The sequence below is a fragment of the Girardinichthys multiradiatus genome, chromosome 7, assembly GCF_021462225.1.
Source record: "Girardinichthys multiradiatus isolate DD_20200921_A chromosome 7, DD_fGirMul_XY1, whole genome shotgun sequence".
Classification (NCBI taxonomy): Eukaryota; Metazoa; Chordata; class Actinopteri; order Cyprinodontiformes; family Goodeidae; genus Girardinichthys; species Girardinichthys multiradiatus.
The window spans coordinates 14,387,672-14,413,505 of record NC_061800.1 but is presented as its reverse complement, the minus strand read 5'-3'; the positions used below and the strand labels follow the sequence as shown (position 1 = coordinate 14,413,505).

General features: G+C 40.6%; 1 protein-coding gene across 3 annotated transcripts in view; it reads right to left on the bottom strand.

Moving 5' to 3' along the window:
• Positions 1 to 25,834, bottom strand: part of sema5ba (sema domain, seven thrombospondin repeats (type 1 and type 1-like), transmembrane domain (TM) and short cytoplasmic domain, (semaphorin) 5Ba) — a 282,636-nt gene that overhangs the window by 219,752 nt on the left and 37,050 nt on the right. The gene's annotated exons all lie outside the window — the stretch shown is intronic.

Below are 25,834 nucleotides of genomic sequence, written 5' to 3'. Positions count from 1 at the left end.
ATGCCACAGAGCAAATTGGAACAAATAGCCCTGCTTGGTTTCTACGGCAACCTGAAGGAGCCGCTCAGACATGCGATCCCTCTTGTGCCATCAGCTGCTGTGATATGGCTGCTGTTTTCCTAACCTCCACAAGGAACAGTAAACAGGAATAAAGGGCGGATTGATTATTGTCAACTGTTCCCTCAGTAAGACTTGTGGTGGCTGCTGAGACAAGATACTGTGGCAATACTGGAGTTTAAAGACAGGGACTAAAAGAACAGCCTCAGTTTTACCTCTTTTTAATTTCAAAAGTAAAAGTAAAAGTCCATCTAAATGTATGTGCCATCCTAAATCTTCTCATTCAAAAGGTAGTTAACCTGTATAGACCTCAATGGACTCTATAACCTAAATCTTTAACAGCCTAATCAATAGGTGTGTTTTCTGAAAAAACCTTGGCAAGACTCTAAATAAACTAGAAACTTTCACTAAAAACCAACTGAAAGCTTAAAACTTCAACTCGATGTTTGCTGTCCTGATGTCCTGATTATTTTCATGAATATAAAATCCCATCAGACTTTAAAGGAAGCAGCAGTCTAAAAGTAAGATATACAGCGCCTTGCTAAACGTTTGTACATTTTCGCCTTACTTGAACTAAAATCTTCGGTTCATTATATAGAGATTTTATGTGATAGAACAACACAATGTTTTACAAAAAATATGTGTTTTAAGCAATCCTTAATCAATATCTTGTAGAAACAGCTTTTGCTGGAATTAGAGATGTGATTTTGGGGTCTCTTCCAGCTTTGCACATATAGAGACTGAACATTTTTGACCATCTGTCTTTGCAAAGTAGCTAAAGCCCAGTCTTGATGGAGAGTGTCTATGAAAAAAGAATTTCTTGTTTTGCCAGAGATACTCAACCGCTTTTTAAAGTCTGGACTTTTTCTAGACCTTTATAGCAGATTCCTTTGTACTGTTTAACAATACTTTGACCCAAATCATTCACTTGTAGCTCTAGCTGTATGTCACACAGCTGGACCTACCAGTTAGGCTGCTCTTAAACACAATTGTTTACACTGGTTTTAGGTCATGGGTGAGAGAGTAAATGGGGCTCGATATCAATAAAAACCTTCTATAAATTTCCTTCCACTTCACAATTTTACAACACGAGAAAAAGAGAAAAGGGTGAAGGACTATGATTACTTTTGTAAGTCACTGCATAAATGTACAGTTATGTGTTAACTGGTTAAGACAGAAGGACATGGGAAGTGCATCAGGAACGACCTTTTAGAGAACTGGTTGTTTTGGCTCTACTCAATTAAAAGAGCCACCTCTTTCAGCTCCCGAATATCTCTTAAGATTTTTGTTGCTTGAATGAATTTATTGCCACAATATTATAAACACTTATACCAAATGAATTACTAATTTAGAATGCAGCAAAATTAAGATACCAGGAGACAGAGTAGGATTTTCTGTGTGAACCCAGTGTTTCATAGACCGTGCAATCAACAGTTCACAAATATATTGAACATAACCCTAAGCAGTGACACACATCACTATTTTCCAGCAAATTGATCAGGCCCGGTTCTGAAACACTAACAGTCTGAGGTACACAAATGCAGTGAAGCGGATTTTCTTTGGAGTTAAACTGAGAGTTCAGGGGTAAGCAGTAGGAAGTAACTACTTAGACAAAAAAAATGTCCATAATCACCAGTGTCAGTGTGAGATCAGGCTTTATCCACTGCAACGAGCATAATCTGACACACACACATCTACACAAGCACACACCAGTCTTCTATAATGACAGATAGAATAGTTCTAGAATTGCGCCGCTCAAGGTGGCAGCAGGTTGGAGTAGCTCTGTTACTAAAACAAAAGAGATTATTGTAGATTTTAAGAGAAACAGGAATAAGTCAAAAACTATTTCCATCATGGGACAAGAGGTGGAGGTGGTAGAGGAGTATAAATACCTCGGTGTTCACCTGGACAACAGACTAGAGTGGAGATGTAACTGTGAAGCCATCAACAAGAAGGAACAGAGCAGACTGTGCTTCTTGATGAAGCTTAGGTCCTTTGGTGTTTGCAGCAAGATGCTGCATATCTTCTATAAGTCTGTTGTGGAGAGTGTGATCTCTTCTACCATCATCTTCTGGGGTAGCAGCATCAGAGCCATGGACTTACAAAAGCTCAACAAGCTGACAAAGAAGGCTGGCTCTGTTTTGGTGAATCCTCTGGAACCTCTGGAGATCATTGTACAAAGACAGATTCCTTATAAAATGAAGAACATTATGGAGAACCCTGAGCATCCTCTTCATGAGACTGTCCTACAACAGTGTCTTCAGTCAGAGGCTTCTTCAGATCTGCTGTAAGACAGAAGCTACAGGAGGTCCTTCCTGCCCACAGCCATCAGCATCTACAACAGCTCCTTGAAGAAACCTTCATAATATGAGCTACAACATTTAATTTCCCTTTGGGATTAATAAAGTATTTTTGAATTGAATTGAATATGTTTTCAATTCAGGAATTGTTTTTTCCCATAACTGAGAGGGTTGTGACATTGGTATGAGATAGTAGTTTCCTAACACTGATAGGTAACTACAACACAGATGCTATAGTGAGAATATTGAAATCCTGTTGCTTTTTGAAAAAATTTGCATTAGGAACACATGAAAAGCGTCCAGGTAATATTGTGTCATATCATTCAGATAGCAAAGAGCAAATGTCAACTGTCACTCCTCAGTGTGATACCCAGGAAAAAACCCTATGGCCCAAAAATTGCTCCCTCCTAAGTCTAGGATTATAGAGAATTTAAGTACACCCTTTCATCAAACGTTTTGACAGGTGGGTGGGACTTCCGGTAAGGGTGGGATTTCCGGTTGGCGCCATGTGGGCGCCATGTGGGTGCCATGTGGGCAGGAGGTCACGTTGTCAAGCAGGTGGTGTGTCCAAGGGGGGGGCGGTGACCGTGGATGCTGATTGCTTGTCGTCATTAGGGACGATACCTTAAATGAGTCAATTAAAACACACAGGGGTGTGTTTAAGGGTGTTATTAATAATCTGTATGTTTTTTCAGGCGTTAATACATCTAAAAACAAAAAAGACATGCATCCTTTTATATTTTAAAGATATAATCAACTTAATGTTGACCTATCACATGAAATCCTAATAAAATTAACTGTGTAACCTGACAGAAATTGTAAGTTCATTTTGCTTTTACAGCAGGACCTATTTTGTTGAATATATGAGCCAGTCTAAATCAGTTCAAAATAGAAAAGACCTAAAAAGTAAATTAAAAGATTGTGCTTCACTACATCGATGGAACGAGAAAAACCTTCAGCTTCTGCGTCAACATACTGGAAAAGCAGCTGAAAGAGGTAAGACGAATATGCGATTAACAGAAAAAAAAAAGAACTTCAGTATACTGTTTCCAAGTTATAAATTGACTCTAGCATTTATGTGTTTGTTTTTGAATCATGAGAGACTCCATTTTAGGAAAAAGGAATGATAATTTTAGTTACCTGTAGCTTTTCTAAAACATTTACTTTTTCATCTTAGAGTAAAAGGTTATTCAGGGGAGTTACAATTATACTATATCCAACTGTTAGGGTGAGGTCAGGAAGGGCAGTTAGGTCTGTTCCTTAGATAACCATATCACCTTTGAACTCAAGAAGGGTTTTGGTCTTAAAACATAGAGTCTTTGCAGTTGAGATAACACTGTCATTTGGATTGCCTCATCCCACCGAACCTCTGTGTTATTGGAGAAAAGCTACAAAAACCATTATTAGAAGTTTTGATGGTTAGGAAAATTCCACAACAGATAACACTGTCATGTTCTGGTATAAATACTGTGTGTAAAATGTTGTTCGAGGGCTCTGTTTCATTGGCTAACCTCAGTGTCAGGGTCTTCAAATGCTGAATGTCTTTGAACCATAACACTTGTTACATTGAAAATACCAGTACTGACAAGAAAACATTTCGATAAATATTTCAGGAAACCTGGAAATTGTGGAATCTACTTCTAATAATAATTCACAAAAGTACAATGACATCTGTAAAAGTAAGTAAGTAAGTAAGTATTCATCTTTAAGAAATCATTAAATGCATGTGAATGTTCTCTAATTTTGTTTATATATATTGTTTATATATATATATATATATATATATTTGTTTCTTTGTCATAGAACCCACCGCTGATGACCTTGATGATTTCATCTTGACACAATCAGATTATGGTAAGTAAATGTTAAATGCAATAAAATATATATATATATATATATATATATATATATATGTATTATAGTTAACCCTTGACAATGTTTCAATTTATAGATTTGATGAGAGAGGTAAACCCGAATGATCAAGTTGGAGGGTTCAGCGGCTGGAATCGACAGTCAAAATTGAGAAGGCGAATTATTTCCAAACAAGAAAAAACCCCAACAACATCTGAACTTTCTTCTAACACAGAAATTAAAACTGATTCTTTGAATACTCCTCCGCCAATTATCATCATTTCCCCTGAAGACACACCGGATAAGTTACCGGCAGAAAGTAAGTCCTAAGAACTAACTATTTTTCTTTGAGAGTGAATGTATTTTAAACCTCAGATAAAAACTGTTTACAGATTCGACTGAGAGCTCTGTGGAAGACACAGCTGTCAAGCAGCAAGGTAAGGAAATAAAAATTAAATAAAAACAATATATATATATATATGTATTTTAAGCATAGTTCAATAAAATGTCATATAAACCTGTTTACAGATACATCCAAAGATGCCACATCGAATCCGCCCACCAGAAGGTCGCTTTTCAAAGATCAAGACAGCTTTCAGCAGAGAGGCACCGTTTCAGTCCAACAAGAAGCGAAATCTGGAGGTTTTACCGCAAAGAATCGGAGTAAGATTTAAAAAAAAACTTGTGTATTTTAAAAACTATTTTTGTTTTATTTATGAACGCTGTGCTGCGCAGCGTAAGATAACTTTTATTGTCTTCTGTTTTTACAGAATATTTAACCCCGGCCAAAAGACAGCGACTCTCTGCGCTACAAAGCAGAGCAACGCTAGTGAGTGGATTAATGAACGGTACGTTTTAATTCATACATACTGAATTAATTTGAATTCCCTTTTTTTTTTTTCAGCTTTAATGTGATTATTTCAATATATATATATACATATTTTTATGTATTTGTTTTTTGTTCATTCTCCTTACAGAGGTAACGTTGATGGTAGGACAGATTGGATACAGAAACGGACAACGCAGGAAGACAGTCTCTACAGCCTCACGGGATTTTCGTAATAAGGCCTCATCGTTAACGCTTCTGGCAGCATGTCAGATTCTGTTAAAGAAGCATTTTGGTGACATCAAGGTGATTTTAAACTGAACTGATCACTGTGTTTTGTTTTTGTTTTTCTGTAGGTTAGTTTTATTTTATTTTTATTTTTTTCTTATGTTCATAGAAATGGATAACCGAATCAGACTTGCCCTGGATGAAATAAGAAATTTAGTTAATGAACTTAACGAAATTCCCGTTAATGCAGAAGTAGCAGATAACATCGTTTTAAAGGCATCTCCTGCTAACAGTGAAAATGTAATAAATGAAGATCAGCACGGTGACTTTTTAAACGTAATCAATCAGGCTCTTGAAGATTTAAATAGAGCACTGTCTCCACTCAGCATTCAGCAAAATGATACACCTGACACTCATCAGAATCCTTCTACGTCACACGCCGCAGATCGGCACGGTGACGTTTTAAACGTAATCAATCAGGCTCTTGAAGATTTAAATAGAGCATCGTCTCCACACAGCATTGAGGAAAATGATTCACCTGACAGTCATCAGAATCCTTCTACGTCACACGCCGCAGATCAGCACGGGGGTCATTTCAATACGGACGTAGCGGTTAGTTCTGATCAAATAGGACGAAACCCTCCAGCCGTGGTTGAACGTGAACATTTTAATAACCATGAAATAAGGAGGCCTTTTACCATACCGCCGCCCTGTCCAAGTAACGTTCCAGATTTAGCCGCATTCTATACAAACATCATGCGTATTATAATTGAATTAGCCCACGCTGCGAGATCTTTAACCAGACGTAACGACGTTGTGCAGCTGGAATTAGTGGGTGAAAATCTCAATCGTCACATCACATTTACTGTTACAGATGATGGAAATATGATCCTGCCTGCTTTCGAAAATTTCCTCGACGATTTAGTACAATCGAATGCAAATATACCTGTAGATAATAACATGGAATTTGTTCTTCAGGTTGTTAATGACCCAGCAGGAGGTTCTAAGCGTAAAGCTGCAGGAACGTTAGACTGTGAACTGTTTAATAAGAAAATGCATCATTGGTATATTATAAACAATACCGGTAATCAGTTATGTTTTGCAATCAGCCTCGCACACGTCTCTGATCCTGAGCTCACGGATCACCGTGCTGCAGAACTGGGGAGGAGATGGCAGCATCAGGCAGGCCTCGACGAGCAAACAGCAGTTACTTTTAGTGATATTGGTAAATTTGAAACCATACTGAAGAGAAAAATTGTAGTGTTTCACAGAACCACGGGCTCTACTGCTCTGTGTAAATTTGAGACCAGTTTCCCTGATCGTTCAAACCCTGTGTTTTTGCTGTTATTTCAAGGTCATTACTATGGGATAAAAAATCTCAAAGGTTTTATGGGGTGCAGATATATTTGTAATTACTGTTACACCAGTTATGATAATGCAAACACACACCATTGTGAAGGTTATTGTCCAGTGTGTCGAACATATAAATGTATGCAAGAAATTAGCAATCCTGTAAGCTGTGCAGGCTGTAAAAGAATCTGTCGTAATTCCTTATGTTTCAGCAGACACAGGGAACCGCGCATCAGAAATAGTGCTGAAAGGCCTATGAGTGACTGTGAGTTGGTAAAACTGTGTAAAGTATGCAAACGGATATACGTTATTCCAATCAGTAAACCGAATAAACCACACATGTGTAATGTAAAATGCAGTATTTGCGGTGAAATGTACCTCCCAGCCTAGACATTACATGTGATGATCATAAGTGTTACATTCAGCCTTGCAGTGCAATTAATCAGCTTGATGATAAACTGATTTTTTATGATTTCGAATGCCTCGTCAATGAGAGCGGCGTGCATACCCCCTTTCTGGTCTGTGCTAAAACGTTGAAAGGTGATATATGGCATGCTTATGGACTGAATTGCACCCAAAAATTTCTCCTGCATTTCAGGAGGCCGAAGTACAGAGGCTTCACCTTAATAGCGCACAATGCGCGGGGGTACGATGGTTACCTGATTCTAAATGCAATGCTGCAGTTAGGGATTAAACCTCATCTCGTCATGGTAGGAAGTAAACTTCTCTGTTTAACCAACCCTGATTACAGGTTAAAATACATTGACAGCTTGTCCTTTATGTGCATAAAGCTTAGCGCCATGCCGAAAGCGTTAGGCTTTACCGATCAAAGCAAGGGTTTTTTTCCCCACCTATTTTCCTCTGAACAACGTCTCCAGTATGTGGGTCCTTTTCCTCCTCCATCCTGCTACGCTGTAGAACGCATGAGTCTTCAAGAACAACAGGTGTTTAGCAGCTGGTACAGAGAAGCGAGCAAAGAGGTCTTTGACTTTAAGAAAGAAGCTATTCGTTATTGTAAAAATGACGTTGAAATTCTTTCTCAAGGATGCTTAAAATTCAGAGACGAGTTCTTTAAGGAGACAAGTGTGGATCCGTTTAAAAGTATCACAATAGCATCAGCCTGCATGAAGGTTTTTGTAACCAATTTCCTTCCTCCTCAAACCTTAGCCATTCCATCACCTCTGGACTACAGACGTAGCAGTAAAACGTTCTCCAGCGCGTCCATTCAATGGCTCGGCTGGATTGCAGACAGCAGAGCCATATTTATCGAGCATGCATTAAATAGGGGTGAAAAGAAAATCGGGCCATATTCAGTGGATGGGTATGCAGAGATTAACGGTGTCAAAGTTGCGTTTGAATTTTACGGCTGTTTTTTCCACGGCTGTAAAAAGTGTTACATGCCTCATGATAAGTATCCGTTGAGAGGGGTCGCATTTGAACAGTTTTACGCAGCCACTGTTGAGAGAAGCAAGGTGTTACAAACTGTGTACGGCCTTCGTCTCGAAGTCATATAGGAGCATGAGTGGACTGAAATGAAAAAATCAGACCCAGGGGTGATCAGCTTTCTTGAGAAAGTTAATGCACCCGAACCGCTATCCCCCCGGGATGCTCTGTATGGTGGACGCACCGGATGAAACTGTACACTATGTGGATTACACATCTCTGTACCCTTATGTAAACGCCAACTGCGTTTTTCCCCTCGGACACCCCACCATCATTTACAAAGATTTTGATGACCCCAGCTGCTACTTCGGTATAATCAAAGCTGTGGTCTACCCACCACGTAACCTGTTGTTCCCTGTTTTACCTTACAGAACATCCCAAGGTAAACTTGTGTTCACTCTCTGCCGCACATGCGCTGAAATAAATAACCAGTCAGGTCCCTGCATGCATAATGATGAGGACAGAGCTCTGACGGGTTTATGGGTGAGTGTAGAACTCTGTAAAGCGTTGGAGTGTAGTTATCGTCTTGCTAAAATCACAGAGGTGTGGCATTTTGAAAAGAGAAGTGATACAATCTTTAAAGGTTACATTCATTGCTTTTTAAAGGGTAAGCAGGAGGCTTCAGGCTATCCGTCTGAAGCAGTGGATCAGGAGAGTAAGTCAAAGTATATAAGCGACTACAAACTGCATCAGGGCATCCAATTAGACCCTGAGAAAATCGAGGTGAATCCTGCCAAAAGGCAGGTTGCAAAATTGTGTTTAAACAGTTTTTGGGGGAAATTTGCGCAAAGAAGGGATCTGTCTCAGACCACAGTCATCACTAATCCTGAAGACTTTTTCAGCTTCATGTTCTCGAGTAAATACAGGGTTAACTATTTTCATTTTTTCAACACTAAAATGTGTGTAGTGCAGTGGAATTTCAGTAAACGTGTCATCTCTCCTCCAAGTAAGGCAAACAATGTGTTTATTGCAGCATTCACCACCTCTTATGCACGTTTAAAACTTCTCAGCAGCATGGAGAAGTTACAGGACAGATTGATTTATATTGACACGGACAGTTTGATTTATGTGACAAAAAGTGGTGAAACTCCTCTGGAATTGGGGAATTATCTGGGCGATCTTACTGACGAGTTAGATGGTGACAGCATTTCGGAGTTTGCATCGTCAGGACCCAAGAGTTATGCATACCAGACCAAAAACCGTAAAAATGTAATGATACGTGCTAAAGGCATCACTCAAACGCATGAATGCAGCCAGAGGGTCAATTTTGACAGCATCAAAGGGCTGGTCGAGGGCTACTTACAGAAGTCAAGTGAGGGTGTCATTGAAATCCCCCAGCACACGATCAGGAGGGATAAAAAGAGATTCCGTTTGACAAACGCGACATTTCTTAAAAAGTTTCGACTGGTGTATGATAAGAGATGTCTTTTTCTGACAGGACAGCTCTGCCTTTTGGTTATTAGAGTTGAAGAAGAAATAAAATAAAAAGTCACATGGATTTACAGGAGATTGATTTTGATCCTAGATTTAGAGCACCTTTCTCATGTATGATAGTTGGACCCAGCGGCTGCGGGAAAACTTTCTTTGTAAAAAGTATTTTACAAAACTGTAATCATGTCATGGACATTGTTCCAGAAAATATTGTATGGATTTACAAATCTTTTCAACCCATGTATGCTGAATTGCAGAAGATGAATAAAAATATTACCTTTGTGGAAGGATTGCCTCATTCTTTTGAAGATGAAAACCTGTTTCCTCCTGATCAGAATCATCTGATTATTCTAGACAGTTGGCTCTCAAAAAGCAACGAGGTGGTTTTATCCTCCCCATCTTAACGGCTCTTGCACCCTTGATCGGTGATCTAGTGGGTGGAATCATCAGGAGATAATGTCTCTCAGAACATCGCAGAAGATGTTTCTCATTTCACCTCATCAATTCAAGCGTCTGACCCAGTCAGACACGTCCATCAGACAGACGGCGGAGGAGAATTTGATTGCTGAAATGAGAGCGATATTAAACGAGCCGGGTTTGACGTCTTATCAAAAACTCAAGAGATACGATGCTCTTCTCCAGAGGTATCTGACTTTACTTAAGCAAGGTGTCAAAGAAGAAAAACAGCGGGTCAGTTTAACGCTGCAGCGTGACACAGAGGTTCCTGAACATGAGCGGTCCCAAGAAAAACAAGACCCAGGGCAGGACGAGGCCCCTAAGGATCAGGTTCTTACGGAAGTACTGAAAAGCCTACCTAAACACAACCGTAAAAATGCAGAGTACATTTTGAAGAAAGAAGATGGTAAATTACATCCTTGTGCTTTTTTTTCCCGCAGACTAAGTGATGCAGAGTGCAATTATGATGTCGGTGACAAGGAACTGTTAGCCATTAAATTGGCTCTGGAGGAGTGGCGTCATTGGCTTGAGGGAGCCTGTTTACCTGTCATTGTGTGGACTGATCATAAGAACCTAGCCTACTTACAAGCTGTTAGCGACTCAATCCCCGTCAGTCTCGCTGGTCCTTATTTTTCTCCTGCTTTAATCTGGCTATTTCCTATCGCCCAGGGTCTAAGAATACTAAACCTGATGCTCTGTCCCGTCAGTTTTCTGCTGATGAGGTTGAACTTAAACCGGTCTCCATTCTGCCTTCTAGCTGGACGGTGGGTTCTCTTAGGTGGGAGATTGAGGACTTTGTTACTCGCGCTCAGCGGGAGGAACCTGATCCAGGCACTGGTCCACAAGACAAGATTTTTGTTCCCACCATTGCCCGTTCTCGTGTCATCCATTGGCACCACTCTGCTACGTTTTCTGCTCATCCTGGTACTAGTAGAACCGTGGCCCTTATTTTGAGAAGGTTCTGGTGGCCTACTGTCCACAAGGACGTGAAGGAGTACGTTCACGCCTGTATTATCTGTGCTCGAAATAAACATTGTAACCAACCGCCTGCAGGCCTTTTACAGCCTTTACGCATTCCTGGTCGTCCTTGGTCACATATTGCTTTAGACTTTGTTACTGGCCTTCCTACCTCTCAAGGAATGACTACCATTCTAACTATTGTGGACCGCTTCTCTAAGGCCTGCCATCTGATCCCACTGAAGAAGTTGCCTACTGCTTTTCAGACCGCCCAGCTGTTGATCAAACATGTCTTCCGGCTCCATGGTATTCCTCAGGACATTCTGTCCGACCGTGGTCCTCAGTTCACTTCACGAGTTTGGAAACAGTTTGCTTTAGCCCTTGGAGCTAAAGTCTCCTTGACTTCTGGATTTTATCCCCAGTCCAATGGCCAGGTGGAACGAATGAACCAACAACTCGGATCCACTCTCCGTTGCCTTTCATTCTCTAATCCTGCTGACTGGTGTAAACACCTACCTTGGGTTGAGTATGCAATTAATGCTCACAAGTCCTCTGCTACTGGTTTTTCTCCTTTTGAGGTTTCAGTTGGCTATCAACCTCCCATTTTTCCTGCCGACCAGGGTGAGGTTTCCATCTCCTCTGTTCAACACCATATTCGCCGTTACAGGGCTGTTTGGAACTCCACTGTCCGGGCCCTTCAGCGGACTGCTGAACTCAACAAACGTTTTGCTGACAGAAGACGTCAACCAGCTCCTGTTTACCGCCCAGGGCAACAAGTCTGGTTATCCACCCGTGACATTCCTCTAAAATCTATTTCTAAGAAACTTTCTCCTCGTTTTATTGGATCCTATGTGATTGACTCTTTAGTCGGTTCCACTGCAGTTCGTCTTCGGTTGCCTCCTAGTCTTCGCATACACCCCACTTTTCATGTTTCTCAGGTAAAGCCAGTGTTCACCAGTGCTTTGTGCCCTCCTGCCGAACCCCCACCACCTGCCCAGGATCACTTGGGTGGCCCTGTCTATCAGGTCAGACGCATCCTGGACTCCCGTCGACGAGGTCGTGGTTGGCAGTACCTCATCGATTGGGAGGGTTACGGTCCTGAGGATCGCTCGTGGGTACCTCGATCCTTCATTTGTGATTCTTCTCTTTTCTCGGATTTTCGTGCTTCCTTGCCTTCAACTTCCTCTGGACCGCCAGGCGGCGGTCATTGAAGGGGGGGTAATGTCGGGTTCTGGTAGCCTGTCTGTTTTCTGCTTGCTGCTAACCTTATTCGTCCAGCAGAGGGTGTCGAGCTACAGGAGGAATGTGGACAGGTGTTTCCCATCTTCTGATCGCCGTGTACGCTACTTAAGCTGTGGCTGCCTGCTACTCGTCGCCTGAGTGTTGAGCCTATGTGGTATCAGTAACCTCGATGTGCATCGATCCTCTAACTATTCCTCGAGCGCTTGGAGCCTTTTGGATTACCTGTCTGGAATTCTACGTACACTCCTGGACTGAGCAATCTTCACCTTTTACTGGATCTGTGCTACATTACGACAAGCGTACTTCTCCTGCAGACCTGTCCACCCTCCTACGTAACTCCTGCTTCACCTTCCGCTCGCTTTCCACAGAAAGCACGTTTCGCTGTGAGCTCTACTTCAGTTCTCCTAAACCCCGTCTCCCCTGGCGGATTCCGTTCACTCTCTAGTAAGAGCATTTATCATTATTCATGATATTTATATTTATATATTTATACATACATTGCCGTCCTGTTTTCTTATCAGTTCTTTTTTCTCGCACAGTTGGAGAGACCAGATCCCTGTCATCCCCGTGTAGAATTTAGAAATAATAAACTTCTTTTCACCGTTTGATGCTTTCTACTTGTGTTCTTTCTGCATGTGGGTCAGATCAGTGTCAAAAAGTATGTCAAATATCCTGAGTTTGTAAGTGGAGTCTCTTGCTGCCATGAGACAAAAGGCATTGTTGGCTCTTGTAAGTTTAATTTTGAGGTCAACAGAGTTTAAAAGAAGTCTCTCACAGAAAAATATGTCTGCATGCAGGGGGCCTAGGAGACGTACCTCTTTGGAATTTGCCGTAAAGCCTGCTCTGCTGTTAAGACCTTGGTTAGGGCCGTTAGTTGTAACAATAGAGTTCAGAGCACCTGCAGTGTCTTTATAAAAAAGACCAGAGCTAAACTGGGTTTTTAAAGAATCCTCAGAAAAGTTTAACAATGTCTCAATCATGGCTCTATATGGATGTGTAGCGCTGGATTGTGAAATCATTCGATCTCCGAGAGTGACGTCACACTGACTGAAGATGGTGTTTAACGGGTAGTTGATGAGCCCTACAGGTGCATCATCTGGCAGGTTTGTTCCATCCTCGTTAGTAATTTTCACTCTGAGATGCAACAGCGTATCGTTGAGATCCAGATACTTTTCTCCATCTCCCGGAATGAAAAACTCGATCAGGCCTCCATCAGTGATTGCTGATAAAGGCTGGATCTCGGTGTAAATTTTATCTTCGATCGATAGCTGCGTCATCGGGGCAGAAAATAAGTCCAACTCTGCCAGCGTGCACTCTGATGATTTGTTATGTAAAAGAGCCATTATTTAAATATATCAAAACTTGCGGATGACTTCCTTCCTCTTCGTTTGTCAGCTGCGACTGATCTCCTTTTTCGCGTTTGTTGTTGTTTTTTAACCGTCCTTAAACGATCACCAGGGGGTCTTGTTCTGGGTCTTTTGGATAAAACCATAATTCCTGAACCTTCTTGACCGTCGGTGTGTGTAGAACCACTCATTTTACTCACGGCTCTACCGATGACATCCGAAGCAATATTTGATGCAGCCGTTTTAAGATGGGGTTTTGCAATTGCAAATCCTTTTTTAACCAGAGGGGATACGAAGCGGAATAATTTTGAAAATAATGATCCAATTCCGCGTCCGTACATGACCGGGGCCCCATAAAACCCTGGCAGATTACCGCCTGATTGACTTACATAGTAATTTACAAAGCGATTTGGATCACGTCTCAGACTTAGCTGTGCCATGTTCTCTCTTGTCTGCTTGATGCAGTGTTGAATGACCAGCGTAATATGAATGATAACCAATCAGTCTTAGAGGTTATATACATATCTCTGGAATAGTTTATACAAATAAAATTTATCTCAGGCTACGTTGTGATATCACCGGTCTGAAGTGTAGTCTTATGACGGTCTTTCCATAGACGAAATTTACAGGAACGTTTTGGTCCAATTTAATTTCTATATTGATATTTTCAATATGTCTTCTGGGGACTGGAAGGTAGTGGGCGGGGTTAAACGTCTGATTAATCATATCACTGAATTTGCCTTGTACTTTGACGGTCCGCAGTAAAGGTGCAAAAGTGTCGCCTACTATTTGTGGGCTGACCACGTTGCTGTAACAGTATAGGTGATAGAAACCAGCCTTTATATCCGCCGGAAAAGGAGCCAGTTTTGGTTCAGAAACATGAATCCATTCCCCTGGTTTCACGCCCATCATATAAGCTAGAGTGCTGAAGAAGCGTATTTCATACGGACGGTTTGCTTGAAATGCAAATCTCTTTTGAACTTTGCTGAATTTAATGCGTAAACCCGATTTCAATTTTTTGAAAAATATTTCCATCTCTGTCTCGAGTTGAATAACGCTGTTATAGTAGCCACTTCTGATCCTTTGCGTATTGATCTCCACATCACCAACCTTCCTCCATTCAAAGTAGGCATCATAATCCGGTAAATTATGCCATGTATGAGGATATGAAATCTCTGCTAATGCAACCATCCATTGGCCTTCTAAATCAATATGTTGAGCTAAATTTACACGGAAACCTGAACTGGTATTATTTTTAAACACTTCCATGCTAGCATTAGATGGAAGAGTAACGTAAAAGCCATCATCCTCTACCTGACGGTTCATGATGCTGTGTCAACTGTGAGGTTTAGTGCAAACCTTTTTTATACGTTTCGAAGTTCATCAAACTTGATCCAACTGTTGAATTTCTCAGGCCAGTTTTTCCAGCTTACAAAAACCTGTTTGACTCCCTTGACCGTACGTCGTTTTAATATTTTTTCCACTTGATACATCTTGTCGTTAAATATTTTTACTTTTTGAAGTTCCTCAGCGTAAAAGGAACCCTCGATAGGTTCTCCATCCAAATCTTTGAGTTTGTATACAGGAGGAGATCGGGGTATCCGCTCATACACTGTAAACACTTAATCCGTAAAACTCTGTTTGTATTTTTTGTCAAACACTCCACGGACCTTGGATATTCTGACAAGATCCCCTTGTTTAAACGTTGTCACTGAGTCCTTGCAATATCTGTTGGACTTGACATCATACAGATTCTGAAACACTTGAAAGGCATTTTCTGAGGTCACTTCCATAGGGCTCATTTTAATGCTGGAGTGGTAGGAATGGTTGTAGCTTCTAGCTAGGTTTTGCAGTACATTGACGTACCGCCGGGTATTGTTAGCTGTAAAATATCTCCACATTCTTGTTTTTAATGTGCGGTTAAATCTCTCGACCACTGAAGCTTTTGCTTCACTCGCTGTGGCAAAATGTTCAATACTGTGTTTCTCCATTAAAACCTTAAATTTCTTGTTAAGAAATTCTTTACCGGCATCAGTCTGACGTTTTTTGGGGATCTGGCTTTCTGTAAAAACTGATTCAAATGCCTTTACCACCTCAGCGGCTGTTTTCCTCTTCAAAACTCGTACATACGCCCTTTTTGAAAAGATGTCAATGACTGTTAATAAATAATTATAACCATCATTTTCCATGGCCAGAGCTTGCATGTCACAGAGATCAGCCTGGAACTGCCTCAATGGTCTGGTGACAAAAACTCTGTTTCTCGGGAACTTTATTCTTGCAGGTTTATGTAGAGTATAGGTATCTTCTCCTGATAAAAAATCTTTAACTTTTTCAACCGCAACCTTCTTTCCCGTTTCATCTTGCATAACCCTCCTCAGCCTATCTACAATCCCAAAACTTCCCGGATTTGAAGGGCTATAATATACTTTCTTCATCAGCCGTCTTCCTGCCATCTCTGCCTTATGCTCACTCTGCCGATTACTTGTTAAATAATGAGAAAAAACACACAGGAGGGTAGATTTATCCTTATTTTTTTAATTTTTGTATTTAATATTTAAAAAAAAACAACCAAAAAACAAAATCAGATAAAATGCAGATTAATGCAGATGAATTCAAACACTACTAGCTTTTAAACAACACTTTTGGGAAAGGTTACTATGTTCCTACTTTAATTGTATTTAATAGTAAAAAAAAAAAAGAAGAAAAATCATATAATGCAGATTAATTAAAGTACAGGAATACAAAAAAAAAAAATGATACAACAAGTCATCAAACATGTGAGATCAGTTTGTCAGTCTATAGCACTCTGAAACAGAGTTAAGTTGTTTCTCATCGACCATGCGATCATAAACATGCGCTATTGCACTGTGGATGCCTTGTACCGATTTCAGTTCATATAAAACCGTCTTGGCAATCGTCTTCACTCTGAAGTCATCCACTTGTATGCGTCGAAGTACCAGAAGATTCTGAATAGCAGGAACGAGTTTGGGGGTTACGAGTCGTCGTACGATGCGTTGAAAGTTGACTTGGTAATAATCCTCCCCCAATACCTCCAGGCAATGGTGTTGACGCTGGCTCGGGTGGTTCATTATACATCCATAGCAGGTTTCTCTGAGATAGTTCAAAGAGGTTATGTTGAATAAATGAAGTATCGCTGTTTTCACCGTATTGATGAGGGTGGTTGAGAACCAACTGTCAATTTCGTCCTCCTGGTTACTCTCATCCTCTGCTGAAGGCTGAGGGTCCTCCATCGTTTCCAAGGTTTGTGTAGGGGCTTCGGTAGAGGGTGAGTAGGCGGTGGCTACCTCCTCCTCCACGACCACCTTCATGTCTTCAGGCAGGACATTCGCGTCTACAGACTCAGCCATGAATAGCGGTGATGGTGAGCAGAGGTCTGGAGAAAGCGGTAGATATTTCATGTTGTATCCTGTAGGTGATGCAGGACTGAAGTGGTTCTCTGAGAATGAGGATGTTGAGGTGGATGGTGAGAAGAGGTCAGGGGAAGGCGGATGATATGGTCCAATGTTGAAGCTTTCATCGTGCTCAGGAGAGAAGTGGATCTCTGCTCGGTGGTTGTAGAGATCCCTGTATGGTGTCGGTCCACTCATTCTCATGATACGATTCTCAGTGTCTGTGAGCTTGCAGTTATCCCCCCGTATATATATCATAGGAAGGGGCATGTCCTCAGAAGAGGGTTTGTTCTAAACGTAAAACAGGAAACGTCAGGGTTTTTTTCACTGACATGACATCGATCCAACTTCGTGACTTGTGGAAAAGGTCGGAAAGACGATGTCCAATTTCACTCATCTTCTCTGCCCAAGCTTCAAACGGCAGAGCCAGCATTGTCTTGAATACGCCGCAGTCCTGATTGAAAGCCTCCAACACAAACAGATCTGAGGGACTCGTCCGGTTGTTCCTGCGTCTGCTTGCCCGAAAAGACCAGCAGCCATTTGCTGTGGTTTTTGACCCCCACACTGCGCTAAAGAGAGGTTCTCTCTCAGCTATTTCAACATCGGATGGTATATGAAACATTCTCGCCCGTTTTACAGGTCGAGGAGACAGTTCATTTTCTTCTTCTTCTTCCTCCCTCTCCTGCCTTGAGACTGTTTCAGGGCTATCATTAAGGTGCGGGATTGCAAGCCTTAACACAGCCCAGTCGCTGTGGGTGAGAGTACACAGAGCCAGTGATCCATTAAATACCTCATCTTGATCCAATTGATACAGGCAAAGCTCTCCTATTTCATACATAAAAATATAACCCCAGCTGCCAACCAGGCCATATGGCTCCAAAGACCATTCTTCCTGCAGAGTGTCGAACGGGGGTCTTTGTACCCTGCAGATGTAGTATGTTGATTTCTTAGGAGCATTCAATTCACGGGATGAATACTGGTAGACGGTCACTGGGGTTTCGCACAGAACTGACATACCTCTTGGCCGACCCGAGGTCTGATTTTCAACCATGGTTGTTGAAGTTGATGTTGGATCCTCATCATCGGTAGAGTATGTCATGATGGGAATTCCGATAGGTATCTCCGTTGAGGAAGTATATGATGCAGTTGCTTGTTCATCATCATCATCTTGGCACGCGTTGCGTTTCTCCTCCGCTTGACGATAAACTCTCTTAACTCTAGCCATTGTTGAACGGGTGTTCTTTTTCCAACGAATGCTGCATGAGTTTTATCTCTGTATTTAAAGTAAACACTAAAGCACGCCCTATTGTTTTCATTGGGTTATTCAAGGTTTAACGATGCTTACAAACACACCCCCTCTATTTTTAATTGGTGCTGATGCCAAACAGTTTCCGATAATACCATATTTGTCTTGTTCTATTTATAACAAACACACCCCTGTGTTTTAATTGACTCATTTAAGGTATCGCCCCTAATGACGACAACCAATCAGCATCCACGGTTACGCCCCCTTGGACACACCACCTGCTTGACCACGTGACCTCCTGCCCACATGGCACCCACATGGCGCCCACATGGCGCCAACCGGAAATCCCACCCTCACCGGAAGTCCCACCCACCTGTCAAAAAGTTTGATGAAAGGGTGTACTTAAATTCTCTGATTATACATACATTGTACAATCAGACAGAAGTCATTTCTCCATCTGTGATCATGATGGAGGTTAAGCAAGATGACTACTGATTCCATTATAGGAGGAGAGGGAAAGCACTAGAGGAGGCAAAAATAACTGCTACTTTTATTCATAGTGTAATAAAGCAGTGAAACATGAAGCTGCACTGGCTACTCTAGGGTTTTAGCAACAACTTAGGTGGACGGTTTTATATAGCATTATTTTAGGATTAACAGGAGAAACAGGTAATCTACTGCTTACTTTTAGTGGAAACGGGAATCCCTCTGTGTTGTGCAGTTTAGACACTGTAAAAAAAATATTGCTTTGCACACAGCCGCTGACTATTGATGCTGATGTTGGATGCTTGATTTGTAGCTTCTAGTGCAAGGCTAAATTAAAAGGCTATTTCTAGAGTCTTGAGTGTAGTTAACCATCTCTAGTTTGAAATCCTACACACTTAGACTGTTCAGACTTCAAAAAGATTGTTCTACACTGAACACAGATTCTTTAAAACAGACTTTTAGGTTTATATTTAGAAACAGCCTAAACTGAGACAGGTGTGCAAAGCACAATTAATGGACTTCTCAAACCAGGACTGAATTTGTCTACATTGATTACACATCCTCCAAAGCACAGTTTGAGACTGGTGAAACATTATAACTTACTATACATTGAAATATATGAGACAGATTTGTACAATGACGTAAATGACTTTAAAACCAGCATCAGTAAATAATTAAGCCACCGTACAGTGTACCTTATTGATGAAGGCAGTGGATATGTTTACCAAAAACATGAAGTTCAACTTGCTCTCATGCAGTTTAGAGCATTTTTTTATGCTTACAGTTACACATAGATATAAAGTAGATAGAGCTTCACTGCAAAACGGTGGGTTTGAGAAACAGGTTTCTTTTCAGAGAATCACCTTTTTGTAATAGCTCTCAAGAAATGATCAGACATTTGTTTCCTTTCAATTTAGGAATGTGTATTAGCTGATGGAGTAGTCTACTTCAAGTACAGTGAAGTTCCTATTTGATTTGAAGTGCTTTGAAAAAGCAAGTCAGAAGCACAAATTATCACAAAAACCTGAAAACATGAAAAGACAAGAGGGGAAATGAAAATATAATCATGTCCCAAGAGTTATGGTCCTTCTCTATTTTCATTTAATATAATTTAAGTTAGACTTGATTTCTTTTTTATATTTTTGCAGTGAGCCTCTCCTCTAAAGGAGGACGTACTCTAAACAATCTTGAGAGCCACTGGACTGCATCTGTAAATGGGAAAAACAGCTAAATTCACATCATGGTTGGGTTCTATCAGTTATCTTGCTGTTATTTAGCCATTAAGTGGATATTTCATCAGTTATTGTGGGCATGAGTTTCTTGTATGTTAATCAGTAGTATTGCTGTAATATATGCTGATCATTCCTAATAATACGCCTGATGTGTAGCTGCAGAAAACAGAAAGCCAGCCTCCTGTTTCTGACAGAAAAGGTATCAGTATTTATCATGTACTGTTGGGGATTTCAGAAATGCAAATTAATAACTTAAAAATCACATAGTGTGATATTCTGGATTTTTGTTTTAGATTTTGTCACAGTTTGAGAGTACCTATGATAAAAAATAAATAAATAAAGGCTTCGACATGCCTTACTAGTGGGAAAACCTGCAAAATCAGCAGTGTATCAAATACTTGTTCACTCTACACCAAGGAGCCTTAGCAATATGACCACTTGCCAAACTGTGTGTTGGTTTCCCTTTTGCTGCCATAGCAGGCTTGGCTAGTTGAGACTTGGACTACCTTTAACCTTAACCCTGTAGGTATCTAGAAGCGACAGGGTGGCAGCAGACCCTTTAAGTACTGTACAATGTGAGGTGAGGTCTAAATGTTTATCCAGTACATCACACAAATGATTAATTGGATTATGATCTGTGTATATCTGCAGGATGTGTGGTCAAGTGTGTAAGACTGAAGGATATTAATATCATAAAGAATCTCATTCAATTAAACCATCATACCATAATAAATAATCATGGAGGACAGACACAGCAATGTTTACTTGTTTTTTTAAACAACATCAGTATAAAGATATATCACTTATGGTAGAAATTATGTTCAAATTATGTTTTATTTAATAAAATCATTAATGGACACAGTTCAGGACACACAGCTATGACCTATAGAGCTGCTGGTAAAACAGTTTTCTGTAATCTTGAATAAATCCTTGTCTGCTTCAACGAGAGTCTGGGACATTAGGTGTGTGCTTGAGTATAATAATATAATTGTCCTAAATCTAGTGTCTGAAACTTTTATTTCCTAGGTTTGGTTTTAGTGGTTACTTTCAGATCCAGTAGTGTAGCTCAAATCCTTTAAAATACATGCCCAATTCTGGAAAAAGAAGCACACACTCTAACGAAGACTAAGGAGGAAGTAGGTGAGGAGGCGAGTTATGAAAAACAGGACTTCAGTTTGTGATGCTTATATAAAATATGCATGCAGAGGAACACAAAAACATTCACACGGTGTATTCCAGCAATCGCTTTTCAGGGCCAGGAAAGGAAACATTTCACAAATATGGGTAGGGTCTACATTCACTACAAACGCCATAGTCTGTGGTCTACAGTTAGCAACGCTAATCATGCTAGCTGCATTAATGTGCTAATCATGCTAAGCGCTAATATAAAATGTTAACCATTGTAAGCATTTTCTTTTAGTTATATTATAATATAATATTTGTGAGATCTTAACTACCGAGCTATGAGTCACAAACTGTTCCCCCTCTGTGAATGAACAGAAGGGGATCTTCTCATCTATATAATAACTGATGATCGATCACAACAGAAAACCTTTTTAAGGCTCCTGTAAAGTCATAAGTAACAAATGACTTCACAGATTTCAGATTTCTAGCAGTAAGTCTGAGCTTTTTCTTTTAAAGATTATGTTGGTGAAGAATAATCTACCCTTTAATGGAGTAAATCAATTTATTTGTACAGATACTTGTGTTTCATAACCTGGAAGATTTTATTGTATTTATCCAGAAAGTAAAAAAAAGATTGGAACTGGATGAAATTCGTATTTGTACAAAATCTGTTATTGGTAATCCGCCGCAAATTAGCATCTCTAGTTTTAAAACTATTTAGATAGTCACATTAGGAAACTGACACTGATTTGTTACATGTCATACCCCTGATACCAAATTGCTGTAATACTTTGTTTGTTTTTCACAAAATAAACACAGAGATCATTTGAATAGAACAAATAAAGGGATATCTTCTTACATTACAGCTAACACAAGCGATAGTCACTGAACGTTTGTTAGAGCTTTTAAAAAGGTTCATATATGCCCAAACTCATCTGTTAACAGATCTAAAAGAAACAAAGCTCCCCAAAACCTAAACTCTTCAAACACTAAAACTGAATCTGTAGGACTAAAATACATACTGCCTAGGTTAAAAGGAAGAAAAACTAAATAAGGAGCATAACACTCAGGAGCTGTCACTGGGAAAAAAGGCAGGATTTTGAATAAATGCGAATAGAAAACATGCCAATTTAAAATGTTAGGCTGTGGACATGGATAAACCGCCCTATTCTCCTGCCTGCTCCTGTAACATATACAAAGGATTTACTATTTCATTAAAAGACTAACAAGTCCAAAAAGACGGGAATTATTCTGACAATCAGTCATGGGATAATAATTATTCAATGGGTTGTAGAACCACCTTCAGCACCAATCAATTAAAGTGTTTGGGTTTTTGTCTTTTACGATTCTCAGTCTCTCACACCATTCCCTTCGTCACAACATCACTGAGGTTTTCACACATTAATTTCAGCAGCTTTTAAACTGCCTCCATAGACTTAAAATCAGGTTGAGGCCTGGACTTAGACTGGGCCACTACAAAAATTATATTTTTTCTTCTGTTATAAATTTGCAGCTAAGTTTGGAATCATTGTCCTGTTGATAACCCAGTTTTTTTGACAAACTTCAGGCATTTTACAGTTGACCTTATCTTTGGTTCTAGGATATTTTGATATACAGAGAAACCCAAAAGTAGACTCAATGATTGCAAGGTGTCTTGGTCTTGTTGCTGCAAACCAAGCCCAACTTACCCTCCCTCACAATCCCTCCAATCCCTTACACCAAGTTTGTGCAAGGTGTTGACATACAGTGTTTGGTTTTCACCAAACATTGCCCTGTGCGTTATGGTCAAACTTTAGTCCTAAAGGACTTTCTTCCAGAAGTCATGTGGTTCGTACAGCTGCTAGTTTGCCAGCTTAAGCTGTCATATTATTTTTACTCTTCAACACTTTCAAACAAGTGAAGCTTGGTTAGTCTTTTTTAATTGCCATATCATGAACCTTACCATCCAACATGCTCTCTGGGGTCTGAAGAATCTCAGATGGTTCTTGTGGAGTTTTTTCTGCTATTTCTGTGAGCATTTCACTGTCTGAAGCTTTCACATACAAAGCTCACTTTCCCAGAAGATTGGCAGCTGTCTTTAATGTAATGAACCTTTTGGAAGTTACATTGATCTTTTAACCCCTTCCCAGATTGATGAGCAGCAGTAGCTGCTTCTCTAAGGTCTTTGCTTTCCCCCTTGACATTGTGTTAACACACACCTACAGGGGTTGGACAATGAAACTGAAACACTTGTTATTTTAGTGTGGGAGGTTTCATGGCTAAATTGGACCAGCCTGGTAGCCAGTCTTCATTGATTGCACATTGCACCAGTAAGAGCAGAGTGTGAAGGTTCAATTAGCAGGGTAAGAGCACAGTTTTGCTCAAAATATTGAAATGCACACAACATTATGGGTGACATGCCAGAGTTCAAAAGAGGACAAATTGTTGGTGCACGTCTTACTGGCGCATCTGTGACCAAGACAGCAAGTCTTTCTGATGTATCAAGAGCCACGGTATCCAGGGTAATGTCAGCATAACACCAAGAAGGATGAACCACATCCAACAGGATTAACTGTGGACGCAAGAGGAAGCTGTCTGAAAGGGATGTTCAAGTGCTAACCCGGATTGTATCCAAAAAACATAAAACCACGGCTGCCCAAATCACGGCAGAATTAAACGTACACCTCAACTCTCCTGTTTCCACCAGAACTGTCCGTCGGGAGCTCCACAGGGTCAATATACACGGCCGGGCTGCTATAGCCAAACCTTTGGTCACTCATGCCAATGCCAAACGTCGATTTCAATGGTGCAAGGAGCGCAAATCTTGGGCTGTGGACAATGTGAAACCTGTATTGTTCTCTGATGAGTCCACCTTTACTGTTTTCCCCACATCCGGGAGAGTTACGGTGTGGAGAAGCCCCAAAGAAGCATACCATCCAGACTGTCGCATGCCCAGAGTGAAGCATGGGGGTGGATCAGTGATGGTTTAGGCTGCCATATTATGGCATTCCCTTGGCCCAATACTTGTGCTAGATGGGCGCGTCACTGCCAAGGACTACCGAACCATTCTTGAGGACCATGTGCATCCAATGGTTCAAACATTGTATCCTGAAGGCGGTGGCGTGTATCAGGAAGACAATGCACCAATACACACAGCAAGACTGGTGAAAGAATGGTTTGATGAACATGAAAGTGAAGTTGAACATCTCCCATGGCCTGCACAGTCACCAGATCTAAATATTATTGAGCCACTTTGGGGTGTTTTGGAGGAGCGAGTCAGGAAACGTTTTCCTCCACCAGTATCACGTAGTGACCTGGCCACTATCCTGCAAGAAGAATGGCTTAAAATCCCTGTGCAGGACTTGTATATGTCATTCCCAAGATGAATTGACACTGCATTGGCCGCAAAAGGAGGCCCTACACCATACTAATAAATTATTGTGGTCCAAAACCAGGTGTTTCAGTTTCATTGTCCAACCCCTGTATATGCTCCTGAGCAGCAAACTGCCAAAGCCCAAGCTTTTATAGAGGTGCTCAGACTTACTGATGATCAATTAACTAAAAGCTTTAATTAGCAGCCCGTCTATGCTACATTCATTATTAAATCAAATAAACACAGCAAGGCTGTACTTAGTTTTTCCCAAGACTGTGTTGATGGACATGAAAACTTCTTTTCCTTTACTGTAACTGAGCATCACTTCAGGTTGCCTTCCACAAGCATGATAGCTGGTGGCGCACTCCAACAAACAGAGGAAGCTTTTTTTGGAGACCATGAATTACATGTTTGCTTATGTTTTGTTTAAAGGTAATCCTTATGTAGATATACATTTAAGCTCTGTGACTAGATTTCTTTTACATGCTGTCTTTCACTTTGGCATCTTTTTAACCAATCAGATATTTCTTTGGCTAAATGTTGCGTTTCTGATGTGTAGTTACAGTGTATTTGACTAGTAACTAGTACCTTTTCCTCCTATGAAATTAATGTAAGACCTGCAAGGAGTCTGCAGTGTTCACATCTAAATCCAATTATTTCAGTCAGGTCAGATCATGGTAATTACACTGAACAGAACCCCTTAAGGTTGAAAAAAACTGAATTTTCCCATGCTGGTATTATAATGAATCAAACCCAGAAAGGCAGAGACAGTTACACTGGTTCAATAATTTAACACATTTTAAAAGACCTGTGGCCATGATCTCACAGAAACACACATATCTGCTTCCTAAAAGGTCAACTCTTACATGCAAGACGGTTTAATTTGCACAACCCGAAACCATGGCATCACATTGATAGGCAATGTCATCTGTTACCTTTCTTCTCCAGAAGCAGCGCCGGCAGCCTGGCTGGGTTTCCAGCAGAGTTTCATATGTCCCTGGCTCTTCATCATGGCACTTGACACCTGATTATATACGGCCTAACCTCCGACCCCAAGCTCCTGGTTCTCAGAGACGACCTCTCTAAGGTAGCGGAAAGGTCACTTGTGCTACTAAGGGAGTGGTGATAATTTGCTAAAAGGCTGTAGTCATGAGAGGAGAATAAAAGCATCTCTGAAGACATGCTGAGTGCTTATACCTGTACACCCACACATCTACTCCTTCATACTGTTAATGTAAATGTGCATCCCCACAATTGGGTTTTAATAGAAACAAATTTCAGATCTTGAGTTGTGCTTATGTGTTTCTATCTGATTGCTCACCAGGTTTAAGTGGGCCTATGCAGTAATTAAGTGGCACCTCCATTAAAGAAACCTCGGGCTGATAATACATCAATGTAAGCCAAAACACTACAAACTGCACTGCTAACCAAATAGCTTAAAGAGATGATGGAGAGCTCACAATGATTCCAAAATACATCTAAAATATGACATCATC